Source organism: Ipomoea nil, unplaced genomic scaffold (genome assembly GCF_001879475.1).
Source record: "Ipomoea nil cultivar Tokyo-kokei standard unplaced genomic scaffold, Asagao_1.1 scaffold0205, whole genome shotgun sequence".
In the NCBI taxonomy this organism is placed as follows: domain Eukaryota; kingdom Viridiplantae; phylum Streptophyta; class Magnoliopsida; order Solanales; family Convolvulaceae; genus Ipomoea; species Ipomoea nil.
The window spans coordinates 1306158-1325589 of NW_017616633.1; positions in this window are offsets into that span (position 1 = coordinate 1306158).

Consider the following 19432-nt stretch of genomic DNA (forward strand, 5'->3'; position numbering starts at 1 on the left):
TGATGTAGAACATAACATACATGAAGTTTATAAGTAAGCTTATCTTTAATATTTTTTGATTAAATTCTAAATAAAATTTTAATAAATATTTTGCAAAATAAATTATTTTTTATAGAAATAAATAATTAAATATTATATATATATATATATATATATATATATATATATATATATATATATATATATATATATATATATATTTGGATCATGTGAGAGGGGGATACTGATATAAACCTAATCCAAGATTCAAATAAGATGGAGTATTGTCCCAAGAATGCTCTCAATGTAAAGATAGAGATGGATCGAAATACCTTAAACCTCACGAGAAACCCTTTGTCTCGAATCCTCAAAGACTTGGAAGAATCCCATGTAGCTTCAAGTACCTCGATGTTGCAATCTTCAATCAACTAGAGTCGGATCTAGTTTCCTTCGATTCAAGAACGAGTCCACGAACCTAAATCTAAGGTTGAAGAAAGTAAGATTGATTCGAGTCCACGAATCAATTTGCTAGTCGAGTCCACGACTAACCACTAATTGAGTCCACAATTAGTCATAAGGTTTCTTACACAAGTGTAAAGAAAAACTTAAGAATTTTATTGAATTAAAGCCTTGAGTTCTTCGCCATCATTTGCAATTGGGCTTGAATTGGATTTCCACCATTTTTGAACATAACAAATAAAGAGTTGTCTTAATTGTTTGGACTTAGACCTTGTGATTGGCCCAACTTGTACTCTTAATGGATCTTCATATGTTGGGCCGCATCATCCTCCCCTTCTTGAAAATGATTCGACCTCGAATCTTGTAAGCATTGTCTTCGATCCATGATATCACTTGAAATTGGCCACTATAATATTTTCCTCTATCGAATGGACTTATTATTGGTCTTTGTTGTTTCTTCCACCAATGATGTTTTAAGGTCGTAGTTATGGGCCTTGTGATGAGCCCACTATTTACCCTTACTGGATTCCATGTGTACTGGTTCCTATTATTCTCCCATTCTTGAAAAGGATTCGTCCTCGAATCCAAATCTTCAGTGAAAGACAAAGTAGCAAGCTCATTTTCTGTTTTATCATGCTCATGGAACTTTTTCTTGGGATGCTTGACACGAGTCGCTCCAATCATCATCCTACAATCAACAAGTAAGGCAATTAAGTCACATGACACATCAGGGAATTTAAACATTCTGGATGGTAATAATTCAACAAAATAAGACATATTAAATTTATGCATCTTGTTTGAATTGTCAACAAGCATAAAATCTTTCCTCCTAGAGCTTAAGGTAAAATCAAATAGAAAATTCATGGAAATATCAATTAATGATTTAGATGTATTATGGTGGTAAGTAGCACAATTCTGAACATAAGATTCTATATCTTTTTTCTTCTTTGGCCAATGAAAATATCCATGCAAAACATCATTAGTCTTTGGAAAATCAAAATGTCCCTTATGTGAATCAACAATTAAATCATTGTCCAAAACAAAGCAAAAAGTGCCAATCCCATTGATTTTGAACCAAAACCCCTTGTGCAAGTAGTATTTGCCATAAGAAGTTTTCAAAAGTGCCTTATAACTTCCAAGTGATTCCTTATCTCTATCAAATAATGTTTTAGTAAAATCAAAATTAAGGAATCTTGGATGTATGGAGGCAAACAAATTTCTAACACATCTAGCAAGTAGGTCATTAATAGAAACATGGCAAACAAATCTAGAGAATTTTAATGCATGCTTTTGAAATAAAAGTGAGTAAATAGTTACTCCCCTTCTTTTCTCTTGCTTATTATCTTTTTTTGTTAGCAAGCGAGGCTGCACTTTGATAGCTCTGGCTGGTTCTTTCCACTGTACCACTGATAGCGGTTCCTTTGTTTGGCTACAATCTAAATTAGAGGACTGGAGTGGTGACTCCAATTCTAAACATGGAGGTTCCACTTTTCTCTCTTTGATTTCTACCTTCATTGAGGCTAGTTTGAGAGCTTGCATCAATGTCAATTGAATTTCTTCTACTTGTTCAGGATACAAACGAGGCAAGACATATGTAACTCCATTCATGTGAAACACACAAGTGTTCCTCATTCCATAAGAACTTATTTTTCTATCAAATTGCCATGGTCTACCTAACAAGATATGAGCAGCCTGCATTCGAATATTATCACACAAGATTTTATCAGAGTAACTATTAATAGATAAAGGAATAAGAGCCTGATTGGTTATTCTAGCTTCTCCTGCATGAGTTAACCATTGAAAACGATAGGGAGTTGGGTGATCAAACAAAGGTAGCTGAACAAATTTAACCATAGCTGCTCTAGCCACATTTGTGCAACTTCCAGAATCTATTACCACAGTACAAGCATTCCTTTTAATTGAACCTTTAGCAAAAAATATATTTTCTCTTTGAGACTCATCTTCTTTTAAAGGGTGAACATTCAAAACCTTCTTAACAACAACAGTATGACAAGACTCACTATCAACATATTTAGAATCAGAATCTAAAGGTATGAATGGTTCTCTCTCAACATGTTCATTGGGGGTTTCAAAATGGTCACAAACCTCATCCTCAGATTTATATTCAAGACAAGAAGTAAAATTTTCAGATTGTGTTGTTATCTTAACTACCCTCTTGTTAGGGCAATCACGAGCTATGTGGCCTCTCCCATTACATCTATAACAAATCAATTCTCTATCACGTTGAGGCTTCACTGCCTCACTTACCTTTTCTTTACCTTTGTCTCGTGAATCATCTCTTGGAAGAGGACGTTCATCACGCCTTTGAGAGGTGGAACAAGTGTTGTTCCATTTTGATGCACCATTGTTGGCCTTGTACATTTTCATCTCTTTGATTTTTGCCTCAGATTCACGTGCAGCATACAAGGCATCATAAAGGGTGTCATATCTCTAAATACTCATTCCACATCGAATTTCTAAGTTCAATCCATGTACGAAACGAGCAATAGTTTTTGCCTCTTCTTCATGTATGTTGCCCTGTTCAAGCAAAATATTTATAGTTTGGTGGTACTCATCAACTGACATTGTTCCTTGCACGGTTCCCTGCAATTTTCTTTCAAGATCATAGAAACAAGATTTAGGACGAAAGGTTAGATGCATATCTTCCCTCACTTGAACCCAAGATTCATAGGGAATAAAATTAGCAACTCTCTCTCTATTTTTTTTTCGCCACCAAGATAATGCATACCCCTTAAAAGATGTAGAAACTAGCCTAATTTTTGTAAGATCAGAATATTGCTTTAAATAAAAAAGAGTTTCAACAGCATTCTCCCATTCTATGTATTCGGTAGGTCCTTTCTCACCGGTGAAGTTAGGAATTTCATGTTTAATGTTTCCTAACTCCGTATTACGCTGTTGGATTCTTTGACATCTAAAATCCACTCTTCCTACTGGTGGCAGGTGCCGCTCATCATTGTGTGGTGGTTGCACTTGCTGTGAGCGTTGCTCCAAATTATTCATTCGTTTGAGTAACCTGTCTATTTTTTCTTCTAATTTCTGCGGCAAGTTTGGAACTTGTTGAGCCATCTGTAAACGAAAAAAAATATCTAAAAACAAGAAGATGTGTGAGTAGTCACGTTTAGTGAAACCAAAAAGTTGGCTCGCTCCCTCACTATTCTCAGCTCGCAAGTAAGGGGTGGATTATATGGCTTTTGGGGGTGCACTACACACTCTTACAAACACACACTCCACTCGTGTATCGCTCAAGGTGGTAGATACTCTCACAATCCTTTTTCCAAAAAGGAAAATTCTATTCCGGTACTCCAGTTGATATGGATTCAACCTCAAAGTTCAAGAAAACGTACCTTGGAAGACTTCACAAGCCTTTGAGAGTAAGGTATATCGCGAGGTAGGTAATAAAATTGAGAGCAAGAAGCAAAGAAAAAGGATAATACAAGCAAAGAAACTAAGCAAGATTTGAAAGAAAAAAAGGAAACCAAAGAAGGAAGTATGGCAGAAAGATATGCAAGACCAATATCAAAAGATAGAGACAAATAGAATATAAAAGAGGTTCACGTGTACCACAACCAATTAGGAATCTATCAAGAACTCCTTCCAACCTTATACTTTTCCCCTTCCTTGTCCCTCCAAAATTCTCCTACCAGCCAAATTCTTTCCCCAACCTTATTCTTCTTCTTTATAGCTTTCTCTTTTTTTTTTTGCTTTTTTTTTTTTTCAACTTTCTTGATTTTTTTTTGATTTTTTTTTATAAGTAACCTCCAAATAACTACTGTAAATATCAAAAAAAAAATTCGGACCAAGAGGATCCACACAACCCCTTCAAAACAGAACCAAGAATTTCAAGAATCACCCAGAAAAACAGAAACGCTGCCCTTACTTAGAAGATCAATATCTCAATGTCCGTAAGGAATTAGAAAGTGTATAATATATAAATAGAACGCCACAGAAGAGATCTAAAACATATCAAAATTTCAGATAAAACTAACCAGTGGATCTCGAGATATAGGTCATTCTTTGAAACTGGTCACAGAACGCGGAAATCTGGACAGGGTGTGATTGCGACGTGATTGCGCGTAAATGCGCTTTGGATATAGATAAGGGTGATATGGGGTTGTTTTCCTGACAGAATTTTTGATAATATGGTGCTTAGGAGGTGTGAGGTCTCGTTGATATTGGATGGTAAAAAAGGAAAACGTTTTCGGGATTGTTTTTCAAGAAACTGGACAACATGTATCAAGATTCAAGAACACAATCAAGAATGCAAAGGAAAATTTTTTTGGGGGTTTTTAATGAATAAGACACGAATAAAAGTAGTATGTAAGATAAGAACGAGATAAACCTAGGGAACCAAAGAAACCAAATTTCTAATGATAATGAGATAAACCTAGGCTCTGAATACCAAATTGATATGAACCTAATCCAAGATTCAAATAAGATGGAGTATTGTCCCAAGAATGCTCTCAATGTAAAGATAGAGATGGTTCGAAATACCTTAAACCTCACGAGAAACCCTTTGTCTCGAATCCTCAAAGACTTGGAAGAATCCCATGTAGCTTCAAGTACCTCGATGTTGCAATCTTCAATCAACTAGAGTCGGATCTAGTTTCCTTCGATTCAAGAACGAGTCCACGAACCTAAATCTAAGGTTGAAGAAAGTAAGATTGATTCGAGTCCACGAATCAATTTGCTAGTCGAGTCCACGACTAACCACTAATTGAGTCCACAATTAGCCATAAGGTTTCTTACACAAGTGTAAAGAAAAACTTAAGAATTTTATTGAATTAAAGCCTTGAGTTCTTCGCCATCATTTGCAATTGGGCTTGAATTGGATTTCCACCATTTTTGAACATAACCAATAAAGAGTTGTCTTAATTGTTTGGACTTAGACCTTGTGATTGGCCCAACTTGTACTCTTAATGGATCTTCATATGTTGGGCCGCATCAGATACCCAAAGAGCTAAATTACATCACATCCCCAAGTGGTGGCATGTGGGATTTGCCGTGGCAGCGACGCTCCAACACTATCAAGGTGGAACACCTCCACGATCTCCGGTGGGAGTGCCTCCCAGTAAAGACACCCGTTTTGGTGTGCGTTCGTCATTGAAACCAGCTTGTCTGCTAGACGGTTTTGTTCCCTGTAGACGTGCTTGTAGATTACCTCGCTAAAGTTCGCCGCTTCTCTTGCACAAAGCCGGATGATATTGTTTCTTCGACCTTGCTCCTCAGTTTTTCTGCTCAAGCTTCCCACCATAGTTCTAAAGTCACACTCAAGTATAACCCTGGGTACACCATACTCTTTCGCCCTGTGCAACCCTTGAAGAACCGCCCAAGCTTCGGCTTCATCTATCGAGCATATGCCAATGTGATAGGTGAACCCTCGACGCCACGCCCCATGCATGTCCCTCAAGACTCCGCCGCAACCTGCCATTCCCGATCGTTTGACACAGCGATCAACGTTCAATTTAAGCCACCCTTTTGTCGGCCTCATCCAAGCGACTTGAACTGCACCGCTCGTCGTGCTTCTACTTAAAACTCCCTGCCTCGCCGCAAACGCCGCCTTCACCTCAGTGTCGTATCTTATCAGCTAGTCCATCTTCTGTTTAGATGGCAAAGAAACGTTGTTAAAAACCTCATCATTCCGCCTGCTCCACAGCCACCATAGTCGAATTCTAAACTTTTCCGGTCATCCTTCATCGAACCCCTTCTTCACGTCTCCATGTATGTTCACCGTGAACCAGTCGTTCCAGCTTAGGTGGTTGATGGCATCTCTCACTTGCCGGTGTAAAGATGACTTCCAGATGTGTCTCGCCTCCGCACAAGCTCTGAACAGGTGATTTAAATCCTCTTGTTGCCCTGCACATCAAAAGCAAGATTAGTTGGGTGTGAGATGTCTTCTGGAACGCTCATAATTGGTTAGGATTTTTCCATGCTTCACTAGCCACAGAAACATGCTGATCTTGGCCGGCACCCATAGCCTCTATATTCTGTTCCATTCCTCGTCTGGCTTGGCATTTTGGTCATCGACAATCATGCCATAGGCAGATGAAACCGTGAACTTGCCATGGCTGTCCGCCCCCCCAACCCATCTCGTCTTGCATGCTCTCTTCAGTCAGGATATAACCTGCTAGTTTCTCCTTGGAAGTCTAAGGTAGAGCCGGTTCCAACGTCTCCCACTTCCACCCACAGTCGCTATCCCAATAATCCGCTACATTTGAATACAACTCAGGTAGGCTTAATAGAATGAGGAACTGACCATAAAGGGGTTATTGTGTGAGCCATTTATCCATCCAAAATCTCATAGTCTTGTCATTGTGCACGACTCGAGTGAGACCTCTATCTAGATAATCCTTTGCTGCAATTATACCCCGCCAGGCGTTTCTTTCTTTCCGCCTGATGTTCCTGCTTGCGCAGATCTGCCCATCCGAGTGTACTTTGTCATAAGACTTTGCATAGGCTTTGTGCTTCCGTGTTAAGTCTCCAGGCCAGTTTCATCATGCAAGCTATATTCATTTCATGAATTCGCCTAAGCCTTAGGCTACCATTCTTCCTCTTCGACGGCACTAAGTCCAACTTGCAAGATTTATTTTGATTCCTCCAGCTGCGCCAGCTCCTCCCCAAATAAACCTTCTGGTTCTCTTTTCGATCTCTAGACAAATTCCTTTAGGTAAGGCCGCCGTTTGCATGGTATACACCGGAATGGCATTCAAGACTTACTTGGCCAAAACGACTCTTCCGGTTAGAGAATGGGTTTTTGCTTTCCATCCTTCGAGCCATGCCGATATACGGTCCAACATACCTGAAAATGTGTTGCCTACGACCCTGCCGTGAAGGGAAGGCACGTCAAGGTACTGCCCTAGGTCATCAGTCGTGGAGATGCCAAGCTTAGTTGCGATCTTCTCCGTAACTCCGGGGCCGTACATTTGGAGAAGTAGACCAGAGACTTGCTCAGGCTGATCTTTTGGCCCGACGCTGCACAAAACCTGTTTAAACACTCTTGGACGACTTCCACCTGTTCGACAGAAGCCTCCGTAAAGAGGACCATGTCGTCTGCAAAACAAAGGTGAGATAAAATTGACCCGTTAGTAACAAGATTCAAACCTTTCCAACACGCATGTTCTACTTCAGTAACGATGAGCTGGCTGAGCCGCTCCATGCAGAGAACAAAGATGGCGGGGGACATGGCATCCCCCTGGCGAATGCCTCTTTCCGGCTTAATTGGGTCCATTCGCTCCACATTCCATATGATAGACAGGCTGGGGGTTCTGATACACGTCATTATGATAGATGTTCACGTGTCATTGAATCCAGCTTGCTCAAGGGTATCTTGGATGAAGTCCTAAGACAAACGGTCATACACTTTCTCTAAGTCCAACTTGATAGCCATATATCCTGTCTTCCCCCGTTTTTCCCGCATAGTGTGCAAAACTTCTTGGTAGATGATTACTGTAACAATCCAAAATTTCATTTTATAAATCCAGTATTAAGAAATCCCAAAGTAGCTTTTTCACTCCATTAAAAATTTTTTGCGATCAATCGGTGGTTGAATAAAATAATTTCGTCGCATTTTTAAAATTAATTCAACACCGAAGAAATGAATTCTATTCGAAAATTTCTAAGTTTTTGGTACATCGCATACCAAGATTTAAATCGAGAATTTTATCTGAGTGAGACTAGGAGAATTCAAAAAGAATTTTGAACAAGTGTTCATTCAAATAGCTTTTGGGAAAATTCACTTTCAACCCCAATGTAATAAAAGATAGCACTTTTAGCTTATGGTTCATGTTGCACGGTGGACCACATGACAGCCAATCTTTTAGCTTGTAGAATTACCCCTTTGCCCTCAACCAATCATTGTGAATCATCCTAGGGTTTTGAACCCTATATAAACCACATTATTCCATCTTGATTCCCTGATCTCATTCTTTGCCTCTTCCTCACCATTTTGTCTGCCAAGAACAAGAAGAGAAACAACATCACAGTAAGCTTGTTCATCCTTCATTTCTAGCCTCTTTTCTCTTCTAGTTTCCTTTAGTCTTTGAGGTTCTAGGCTAAGGTTATATGGTGTGTTTGGGAAGTATAGGTGGTGAAGGAGGCTCAAGCTAGGTAAGGAGGAAGAAGAGATCCAAGCAAGAAGATTAGACTACAAGAGGTATAACCCCATGGATTCTTCTTTAAGTTTTGGTTTTGTGAAGCCTTAGTTATGAATAGAAATGAGTAGAAACTATGAGTTTTTTATGTGTTCACGCTTAGAAGTGATTTAGTATGTGTTTGTGAGTTGTTGAGATTGTTTTGGACTTGTTTGGATGAGTTTTTGCAGGAGAAATATCATCTGGTGCACAACACAGTGTGCACCAGATCAGAGGGACGGCCCTAGCCACGACCCATCAGGAGGGCTGGCGGCTAGAGCCCTGGTAGCACGGGGCTAGGACACAGCCCTAGAGGAGGGCCGTTGCCTAGTCCCGGCGCTTTAACGGGGCTCATAGGGCGAACCATGAGGAGTCCCGCCCCAAGTCCCTGAGTTTGTTTTGTGAAGGATTTTGTGCAGTGGTCGGGCCCTTATGGCTTAGCTACGTGTCATTTCAAGCAGAGTGTTACGGGCCCTTGTGGCTCGGCTCTTCGGGATCGTCTCGACGCACGATTTGGCTTTGATTTCGTTGAATTTGGATAAAAAATGAATAAGATATGAATGATTTATTGAAGAATTGCTACACAGTGTATATGTGCTAGTTTACTGTGTGTGAAGAATTATTTGATTATTGTGATATGATGATATTTTATTAAGTAAAGAAGCATGCTCATTTGAGAATATGTTTTATTATGAAAGCATGACTAAATTGTGATATTTGATCAATGAGAAACGAAGCATATTTTGTTGAGTGAATTATATAGAAATTGCTATGTTGCAAACCGAGCATAATGATATAATCTTGAATACTTCATGTTAGTTTATACATGATTTAGAAGCATGTTGTAGAGCATTTTGACATGTCACCTTAGTCATATTTCAAAAATACATAAGGGGCCAACGTGAGCCCAAGAATACTTTCAAAAACCACAAGCATGTGGTATATCATTCTTTGATGCATTGAGAAGTAATAGAATTGTTGCATGCATGTGATTGATGCATGAGCGATATATTTATGTATTATCTATATCGGTGAGGTTTTGGAGGATACCGTTTGGACTATGTTCCTCTCGGGAGATATTTATGGACATTGCGGTCCCAGTATATGTAACACGGCGTATTCCCACGTTACGAGGTTGGAAACTTCCCTCCAGGCTTGGAATCCTGGTTAGGGGGTGTGCACACTAATAGTTCGATACCTGATTCCACAGAGTTTGAACCACGAGATTGGTTCCATAGACGGTAGGAGATATTGGGTCGGAATTATGCCGTTCCCGATGGGGTAATTCACATTTCTGTGAAACCCTAAGCCGTGTACGAGTATAAGAGAGAAAAAGAGAGTCAATAGAGACTCAAGAAAGAGAGTCAACAGAGACTCAAGAAAGAGAGTCAATAAAGACTCGAGAGGAAGAAAGAGAGTCAAGAGAGACTCGAGAATGTAACAAAGAGACCTCCACAGAAAGTACTCTAATTTATAAAAGAGTGTATGAGTATATTATTGCACTAGATTGCATATGAGTATGAGTATATTATTGCACTAGATTGCATATGAGTATGAGTATATTATTGCACTAGATTGCATATGTGTATGAGTATATTATTGCACTAGATTGCATATGTGTATGAGTATATTATTGCACTAGATTGCATATGAGTATGAGTATATTGTTGCACTAGATTGCATATGAGTATGATTATATTGTTGCATTAGATTGCATAAGAGTATGATTATATCGTTGCACGAGATTGCATATGAGTATGAGTATATTGTTGCACTAGATTGCATAAGAGTATGATTTTATTGTTGCACGAGATCGCATATGAGTTTGAGTATATTGTCGCACTAGATTGCATAAGAGTATGATTATATTGTTGCACTAGATTGCACATGAGTATGAATATATTATTACATTAGATTGCATGAGAAGTATGATCATAATGTTATACGTGATTGCATGCGAATAGAGCATCGTAAGAGGTTGTATAACGAGGAGTTTGACTTAAGATATTCCTTGAGCATGATTATTGTGTTGTATTAGAAGCTCTACTTATCAAGTTATGTGATAAGAATGTGGAAACATGTAAACATCTGTTATATGGTCTTTTAACATGATCAAATCTGTAAGCATGAGTTGCTTGTTAAGTTATTTGAGAAGTTTATAAGCTGTTGAACCTATGTGAACAGTCTTGTACATACATGAGCATGCCAGCTGATATTATAGGGTGCAAGCATCTAGAAAGAATGTGATAAATCTTAAGATGATTTGAGATTAGCTTATTGCTATAAAGATATCAAATGTTTTCAATGTATATGCTAGAATGCTTTACATGGTTGAGTGTGGTTATACTTAGCTTCGTGCTAACGGGTGTTTTCCTATTTGTCTGTGTTGCTTGCAAAACCCCTTTCAGGTGGGCCCAGCTGTGCGAAGAAGTCGAGTTAGATTAGTCCCGTAGATAGAGAAATCTAAACTCTAGTTCGGTTGATGATTATGTTATGGATTTAGACTTATGACTTTATACTCTTTGATGATGTTGTAGACTTTGGGGGTGATGTTTTTCCCCCTTACGTTCCAGTATTCATATCTAGTTCCCAGACTTAATCTTATTTCTAGTTTTAACCCTTTTAGCCTGTGCAATCACCCAAGAGTGGTGGTTGTGGCGGTGACACTCCCACTATATATCTTTTAGTTTTTCCGCTGCTTTGTTTGTTAATGACTGTTTAGAGTTATAATTAAGAGTTAGAAAAGTGGGGTGTTACAAATTGGTATCAGAGCGGTACGAACCACGGGAAACTTAGGAAGTTTGACCCTTAAGATTGAGTATAGAAACTCTAAGTGAAAGTCCTAGGAAGGACAAGTTAAGGAAATACCTTTAAGTTGAAGTCTTAAGAAAGACAAGATAAGAGAAGAATGTTCAGTGGAAATTCTAAGAAGGATAAGAATAGGGAAAGAGCCCTAAGTTATGAAAATTGAGATGAGAAAGACTCTAAGTCCAGTGACTAAGTATGAGAATCAGAGTTAAGAGAAACTCTAAGTATCAGTTAGGAACGCGGTGAGATCGTGAGTTCCTTTGTGTTTGCTTATATGTTTTGTGCTTTATCAATGTGTTTAAAGTGCTCGTTTATATCCTTTGAATGTGAAACAGAGAAGTTTTTCGGTGAGAAGCTAGAGTGAAAGTTAAAAGTTGAGATTATGAATGCTAAAGTTTGAAAGTGGAAGTTTTGTGCAAAGTGCTAATGTAGAAGTATAAGAGTTTATACTTTGCCTCGTTTATATGATTTATCAATTTGCTTGTTATGCCTTTGTTAACTGCTTCGAGTAAAGTAGAGAAGTAAAGAGGGTAGTTGAAAGAGAAAAACCAAGAGTTTGAAAGTTTAAGCTTAGAAGAGGAGCTGTTCTTGCTAAGTTGTTAAAGTAGAAGAGATGCCTCTGCTTGCTTTTATTGTAACACCCCCGATTTTCATGCTAGTTTAAAACTTAAATACGTAAGGTAAGGTAGCTAACATATATCATAAAACGTAAGCACAACGGAAGTCTAATATAAAAACAGGGAAAGCCAATGAGTGTTATGCCACATTCACCTCAACGTGAATGCACATGCAAGTCTAAAACCACCAAACTATTTTGTTCAACAACTGTGGCACACAGGACAAAACACTAACTACATTGTTCAAGGGAGCTAACTACCCTATTTCAACGGAATACAGTATATATAAATTCAAAGTCAAAGAGAGAAGTTCACTGCAAAGACTCTATTTCACTCTTAGAAGAACAAGGGAAATCAACATCCGAAGACAACGTCAAGACAAGACAACAACATCACAACTCAACATGGCTCAAGATGTAATCTACTGATCACAAAGTAGAAAACATCGGGGTAAAGACAACAACAATAAACAAGTACAACTCGAGGCGTATTCTACTGATCACAAAGTAGAATACCACTCGACATGCTCATCAGAAAAGAATAAACATTACTCATTGGCACTACATGCCACCGTGACACTTCATGTCACAAGTCCCAAGCTTATGCCCTGTTCCAACCTTATGGCTACCCCCGCCCTTATTACAGTTCCAACCATTACCTCCAGGACCCCTGTTGTAACACCCCGTGTTACGATCATCAATCCCGGATTAATTATTTAAATAATTCCGTTAATAATAATTAAAAAGGATTGTATTTGGTTAGGATTCCTTTTAATTAATTAATATGGTCCACCATGGATTGTGGACCCTTGCCTAAACTAGAGTCTTAAGCCTATTATAAATAAAGAGAGTAAACATTTTACTAGTCAGATTCTAATTAGGAATCCTAGACCTATATATCTATTAGGAATAAAGAAAGTAGGCCTTTATTATTCAGATTATGATTAGGATTCTTGATTCTATAAATAAGGGATTAGAAAGTAATCAGAACCCTTACTACCCATAGTTATATTACACGAAAATATTCCCGGGAGATTCCCCACCACCAAGCCTAGGGAGATCAATCGGATGGAAATCTTAGAGAAGAACCTTAATAGCCAAGGGATGATTAATTAAGGCTAAGAGGTAACCCATGTCTCAACAAAACCTATTTTCCTTGCTATAATCTTCTTCTTTGGTTCCTTCGATATGCAATTCCATGCTTGTGTCTTGATAAGGCTTTTATGATGATTATGAGATAATCTTGATGTTGATGAGATGATCTTGATATTTGTGTGATCTTGATAATCTTGATGTTTATGAGGTGATCTTGATATTTATGTGTTGATCTTGATAATCTTGATGTTCTTGATTTTAATATAACTAGAGCCCTAGGGTTAAATCGTGGATTTCGTATCGTGATATTCCTGGTATGTTTGGGCGGGATTTTGCATGTTCGGGTATTGAGTCTTGATTATGTTTAGAAGTCATGTTAGGATGTATTTAATGTGATTCTTGATTTTAATCCATTACTTGATTACGTGGTGTCGTCGTTTGTGTTTAAATGTGTCTGGATGGTTTCAGGTTCCACGAAAGATCCCGGGACCGAATTATTACATAAGAGTCAGTGGGGGGTAGGTGGGAGCATGGGTACCCGCCACCTCCCCACTGCCCCAATAGGCCGCACGGCAACGGGCAGGCGACTGCCCGCCGGGCACCCGCTGCCTTGTATTGCGCCGCCGGCCACTCGCTGGAAATTCCAATGTGGAATATGGTGGTTTTTCCCATTTGATGTTTCCCCGTGTCCCGTGGTGTCCCATTGGGCCTCGTTTATCGTGCCTGAGTCTAGTTTGATGTTTCGGGTACCGTTCGTAGGATAAAATAGTCTTGTGTATTGCATGCTAGTCGAGTTGGTATCCCGTTGGCCTAGGTGAAAAATTTATGAATCCCTTAGGCATATCTCTAGTAATGTGGTAGACCACGCATAAGTTTTATATATATGTTTTCCCCCTCCCTATGTGTTAATGTGGGTTGCATGTGCTTGGCTATGTGTTACGTGTGCATGATACACCAATTGGTTGCGATCAATTGGCTATACAAGCAGTTGGATGGTTTGAGAACCATCGGTTGTTAACCAGGCCGGTTGCGATTGGTTAGGTATATAAATATATATATAGGTCTGCGGTCCATAATCTAGTTGCAATCAGATATACACATACTATTTGGGCTGCGGTCCATCGTTTGGTTGCGATCAAACGTTACTATATGAGCTGCGGTTCATCGATTGGTTGTGATCAATCCCCTTGTGCTGCCGTACAAGGCAGGGTGCTTCGGGGCCGTGTCAGAGCTATATGCGCTGACCCTCATGTATGGGCATGTGATTGGTCCTGTGGCACCACCAAAGTGTATTTACGTGTTGAGATAATGATTGAATACTGATATAGTTGATGTGAAATAATCTGGTGACCTTAGGGTATATGCTAGTATCTTGATATGCGTGATTATATCTGCTGAATGTGCCTACCCTTATTTGCTGAGTCTATTCTCGGTTTTAAAATAGATTTTCATAAGTATATATCTCTTCCGGCTTCAAAATGGTTTTCCTTATATATATATATATATATATATATATATATATATATATATATATATATATATATATATATATATATATATATATATACACCTATATTGTATTTTAACGCTTTAGAGTGGGTTACCAGCATTATTCGCTGAACAGATATATTTTGGCTTTCAGGCACAGATGAGTAGCTCCGGAGCGCGCTAGTTGGACCCGAGGCTTAGCTAGTTTAGTTCCTTATCGACCTGTGTGCCATGATGATGTATTTGACATTGATTTGAGGATTTATGATGTTTCGATAGTTTAACCTGTGCATCTGAGTTCTCCAGCTCAGATGTGGCATAGCACCACAACAATTATGTTTAGTTATGCTCTGTTTTGGGATTTAATGATAGTATTACCTTTATTTCATAAGCATTCAAAGTTTAAAATTTTAGGGGTGTTACAGTTGGTATCAGAGCCTAAGTTTGACCCTAGGATATGACTCTTAAGATAAGACCTTAGGACATTAAGCTTGAACTCTAGATATTTATGTACTTAGGACTTAAGAATCTTAGGACGCGCGGTGAGGTTGTGAGTTCATTTATTGCTTTCCATTAATTTTCCTATACCTGTTCCTTGCTCAACTTTAGTCCTTTTTGTTAAAACACCAGGTAAGTAGGAAAGTTTACCTCCGTAACCGAGTAGTGTACACTTACTCGGTAAAATCCCTCGTTTTGGTTCCCTCTAAAGACCTGACCAAGACTTAGTAAAGACTGTGACTAAGAAGAAGGAAGACTCGGATGTCTGTTAAAGCAAAGTGGTTAAGATGTGGTGTTTACATCTGGACATGCGGTCAACCCGAAGAAAGATAGACTTCTTCCCTTACAACCTGAATTCAATCACCACGACCCTCGATTCGAGTAAGCAGCATACATCCCACGGTAAGCTGATTTATCTCGATACAAAGAGATTACGACAGAGATGAAAAGGGAAAAGAGAACGAGGACGTCTGTTGATACAAGGAAATGAAGCAGTGGACGAACAGACGTTGTTGGTTAATCCTTGGAGTAAGTTGAGCCAATTCCGTCCCTTACCTCGTTTGAACTATTAATCTCCGAATCCCATTTGCCTGATATTTCTATTTCATTAGAATCGTGTCTTATGACCCTTGGTTATTCTTGGGAACGACCGACATCCATCATGCCTTTGCTTACCCTTCGTTGTACCCAACTTGAATTCTTGGGAACCCAAAATCATTAGGAGCATCGAAATCATTGCCGTTGCCCTAATCTTATACCCCTCCCCCTTGGAATCCTTATTAAAATCCCATGAATGGTGTAAACCCAGAACCTACAATAGTTGAATCGGGTCGCCTAGACATTGAGCAACGCCATCCTTGATAACAACAACCGATCACCCCAAACGGGAACCCAGACGTGGCTCGCCAAGTCTCGAACCATCACCCGCCTATCTTCGCAGGGGAGAAGATCCTACGACCCTCGATTAGGCGTGTACTAGCACCGCCGACCTTCACCGAATCCAACTTCTACAACGGGGAATTCAGGAACAGATCCGGGAAAAGAAGTAACGGAAGTGGGAGACCACCTGTAAAGAGAACTAGAACGCCAATTAAGTGCAAGGAAGAGAAGTAGTGCTTGAACAACACCTTTTCTTAAATCTTTCGTGCGAGGTAAGTATGCCATGTTGACTTGTGAACCCTTTGCCTCAGCTTAAAATATCATTCGCCCTTGAATCTCAGCCTCTCGATATTCCTAATTGTTGAAACCCTTGCCTCAAATCCTTGACTATCCTTGAAAGCAATTAAACACCTGTAATGCCTTTACTCACTCTTTGCTGTACCTAATTTATCCTTGGAAAACCTTAAATCGTTATGAGCCTGGAATCATTGTCATGGCTCTAAACCTGTATCCCTCCCTTGCGAACGCTTGCTAAAACCCTATAAGTAGTATAAACCCCTTGCCTCGTCTAAGTGGCATGAGGGTTGATGCTTATTAGGTTGGTGTTAGGATAGTTGTTAAAAAGGACTCGGAGTGTCAAGTAGCGGCGACGGACGCGTGGAAAGTGTTGTGCACTAAGCTTCCCTACAATAAAGATCTTACTTCGTAATGAGGACCTTGATGGTTTTAAAGCACCATAAGAAGTACATGTGACACACAAAATCGCCAAACGCCATGCGACGTCGAGAGCAGTCAACCAAATGCAATCCAAGGAAGAGAAAGGCATCACTAAGCATTTGGTCACTAAAGGATTAAATAGGGGTCGGGTGACAAGCCGAACTTCAAGAAAAACCAAGAGGGCTTGCCATTAATCAAGGCAAGGAAAAAATAAGGTTGGTTTATAACCGACTACCCTGTAAAGGTTACGAGGTTGCTAGTTGGAAACTAGACCAGACCTACTAAGCAACAATGAAGGACATGCGAGAGTCTTAACTCATCTAGAACTCGTGTTTAGGGTTCAAAAACATTGTTCGATGAGTCATTCTATGTATTCAAGTCCCTTTTGTTGTTCACGGGAACATGGGATTGTTGGGACTTGAACCTGTGTGTTCTTGGGACTTTTCCCGAAGTAATCCCTTCTTCATAGTCACGTTCCAGTGGGGCCTTGGCAGGAGGTCGACCTCCCACCACGTGCCCACTGCCACATTCCAGTGGGACCTTGGCAGGCGGTTGACATCCCACCTCGTGCCCACTGGTACGGTATGATGATTTCTTGACTTCTCATTTTATTAATCCATTGCGCACTTGTGTGCCTCGATTGATGAACGCAAGTCTTGGGTAAGGAATCAGGGGTTGCCTAAAAGTGGTGACCTTGGGAAAAGACCTTGACCCGCGAGACGCCTTCGAAAAGACACAACCAATTGCATTACACATGGAAGTTGTAGTTGGACTCTACGATGTAACCGACTAGGTCAAGACTTTTGGCCATTTTGGGAGAGTACGCACGGGATTCATCACGAGAATTCCTTCAAAATCGGTAAGAATGGATGAGACTTTAGCTTGGAAAGAAAAGATCAACGGAAATCTTAGAGTCAAGCAGAGCCAAAACTAAAGAAAAAGGATCGTCAGTTCGTCTTTACGTCATAATCAAGCCTCAAACAGGAACAATCGCTCGAAGTCGAGAATCCTTAACCCTATTCTAGCCAAACTCCTTTCCTTCCCTTGTCTATCGAATACCATTTCATTGGGAAATCCACTCTACCGTTCCAAACGTCATTCTTGATTCCTTATTTCAAATGATACCATACAAGGTGGCAACCTTATTTCCTAAATTGCAACTTTGAAAACCTTGATCCTACTTCCCAAATTACCTTGTCCGCATGTTTAAAAGCCGAATCGTCCACTCTCTTTATCCTTTTAACTCAATCGTTCCAAAAAACTCAGTATACATAGATATATAATTATATATTTCCCTGTAGAACACTTTCTCTATATGACCACCGTACTAGTTTTGACTCGTTATCCCCGTAATGATTTCTAAGCTTCGGGGACGAAGCTTCCTGTAAGGGGGGGGAGGGTGTAACACCCCGTGTTACGGCCTTCAATCCCGGATTAATTATTTAATTAATTCCATTAATAATAATTGAAAAGGATTTTATTTGGTTAGGATTCCCTTTAATTAATTAATGTGGTCCACCATGGATTGTGGACCCTTGCCTAAACTAGAGTCTTTAGCCTATTAGAAATAAAAGAGTAAACCTTTTACTAGTCAGATCCTAATTAGGAATCTTAGACCTATATATCTATTAGGAATAAAGAAAGTATGCCATTATTATTCAGATTATGATTAGGATTCCTGATTCTATAAATAGGGGATTAGAAAGCAATCAAAACCCTTACCACCCATAGTTATATTACACGAAAATATTCCCAGGAGATTCCCCATCACCAAGCCTAGGGAGATCAATCGGATAGAAATCTTAGAGAAGAACCTTAATAGCCAAGGGATGATTAATTAAGGCTAAGAGGTAACCCATGTCTCAACAAAACCTATTTTCCTTGCTATAATCTTCTTCTTTGGATCCTTCGATATGCAATTCCATGCTTGTGTCTTGATAAGGCTTTTATGATGATTATGAGATAATCTTGATGTTGATGAGATGATCTTAATTGATATTTATGTGATCTTGATAATCTTGATGTTTATGAGGTGATCTTGATATTTATGTGTTGATCTTGAGAATCTTGATGTTCTTGATTTTAATATAACTAGAGCCCTAGGGTTAAATCGTGGATTTCGTATCGTGATATTCCTGGTATGTTTGGGCAGGATTTTGCATGTTCGGGTATTGATTCTTGATTATGTTTTGAAATCGTGTTAGAATGTATTTAATGTGATTCTTGATTTTAATCCATTACTTGATTCTGTGGTGTCGTCGTTTGTGTTTAAATGTGTCTGGACATGATTTCGGGTTTGACGAAAGATCTCGGGACCGAATTATTATATAAGAGTCAGTGGGGGGTAGGTGGGGGCAGGGGTACCCTCCACCTACCCGCTGCCCCAATAGGCCGCCCGACAGCGGGCATTCGTGTGCCTGCCGGGCACCCGCAGCCTTGTGTTGCGCTGCCGGCGGGCAGCCGACGGATGGTCCTCCACCCGCCGGCCACCCGCTGAAAATTTCAATGTGGAATATGGTGGTTTTCCCTGTTTGATGTTTCCCTATGTCCCGTGGTGTCCCATTGGACCCCGTTTGTCGTGCCTGAGTCTAGTTTGATGTTTCGGGTACCGTTCGTAGGATAAAAGAGTCTTGTGTAATGCATGCTAGTCAAATTGGTATCCCGTTGGCCTAGGTGAAAGATGTATGAACCCCTTAGGCATATTTCTAGTAATGTGGTGGACCACGCATAAGTTTTATATATATGT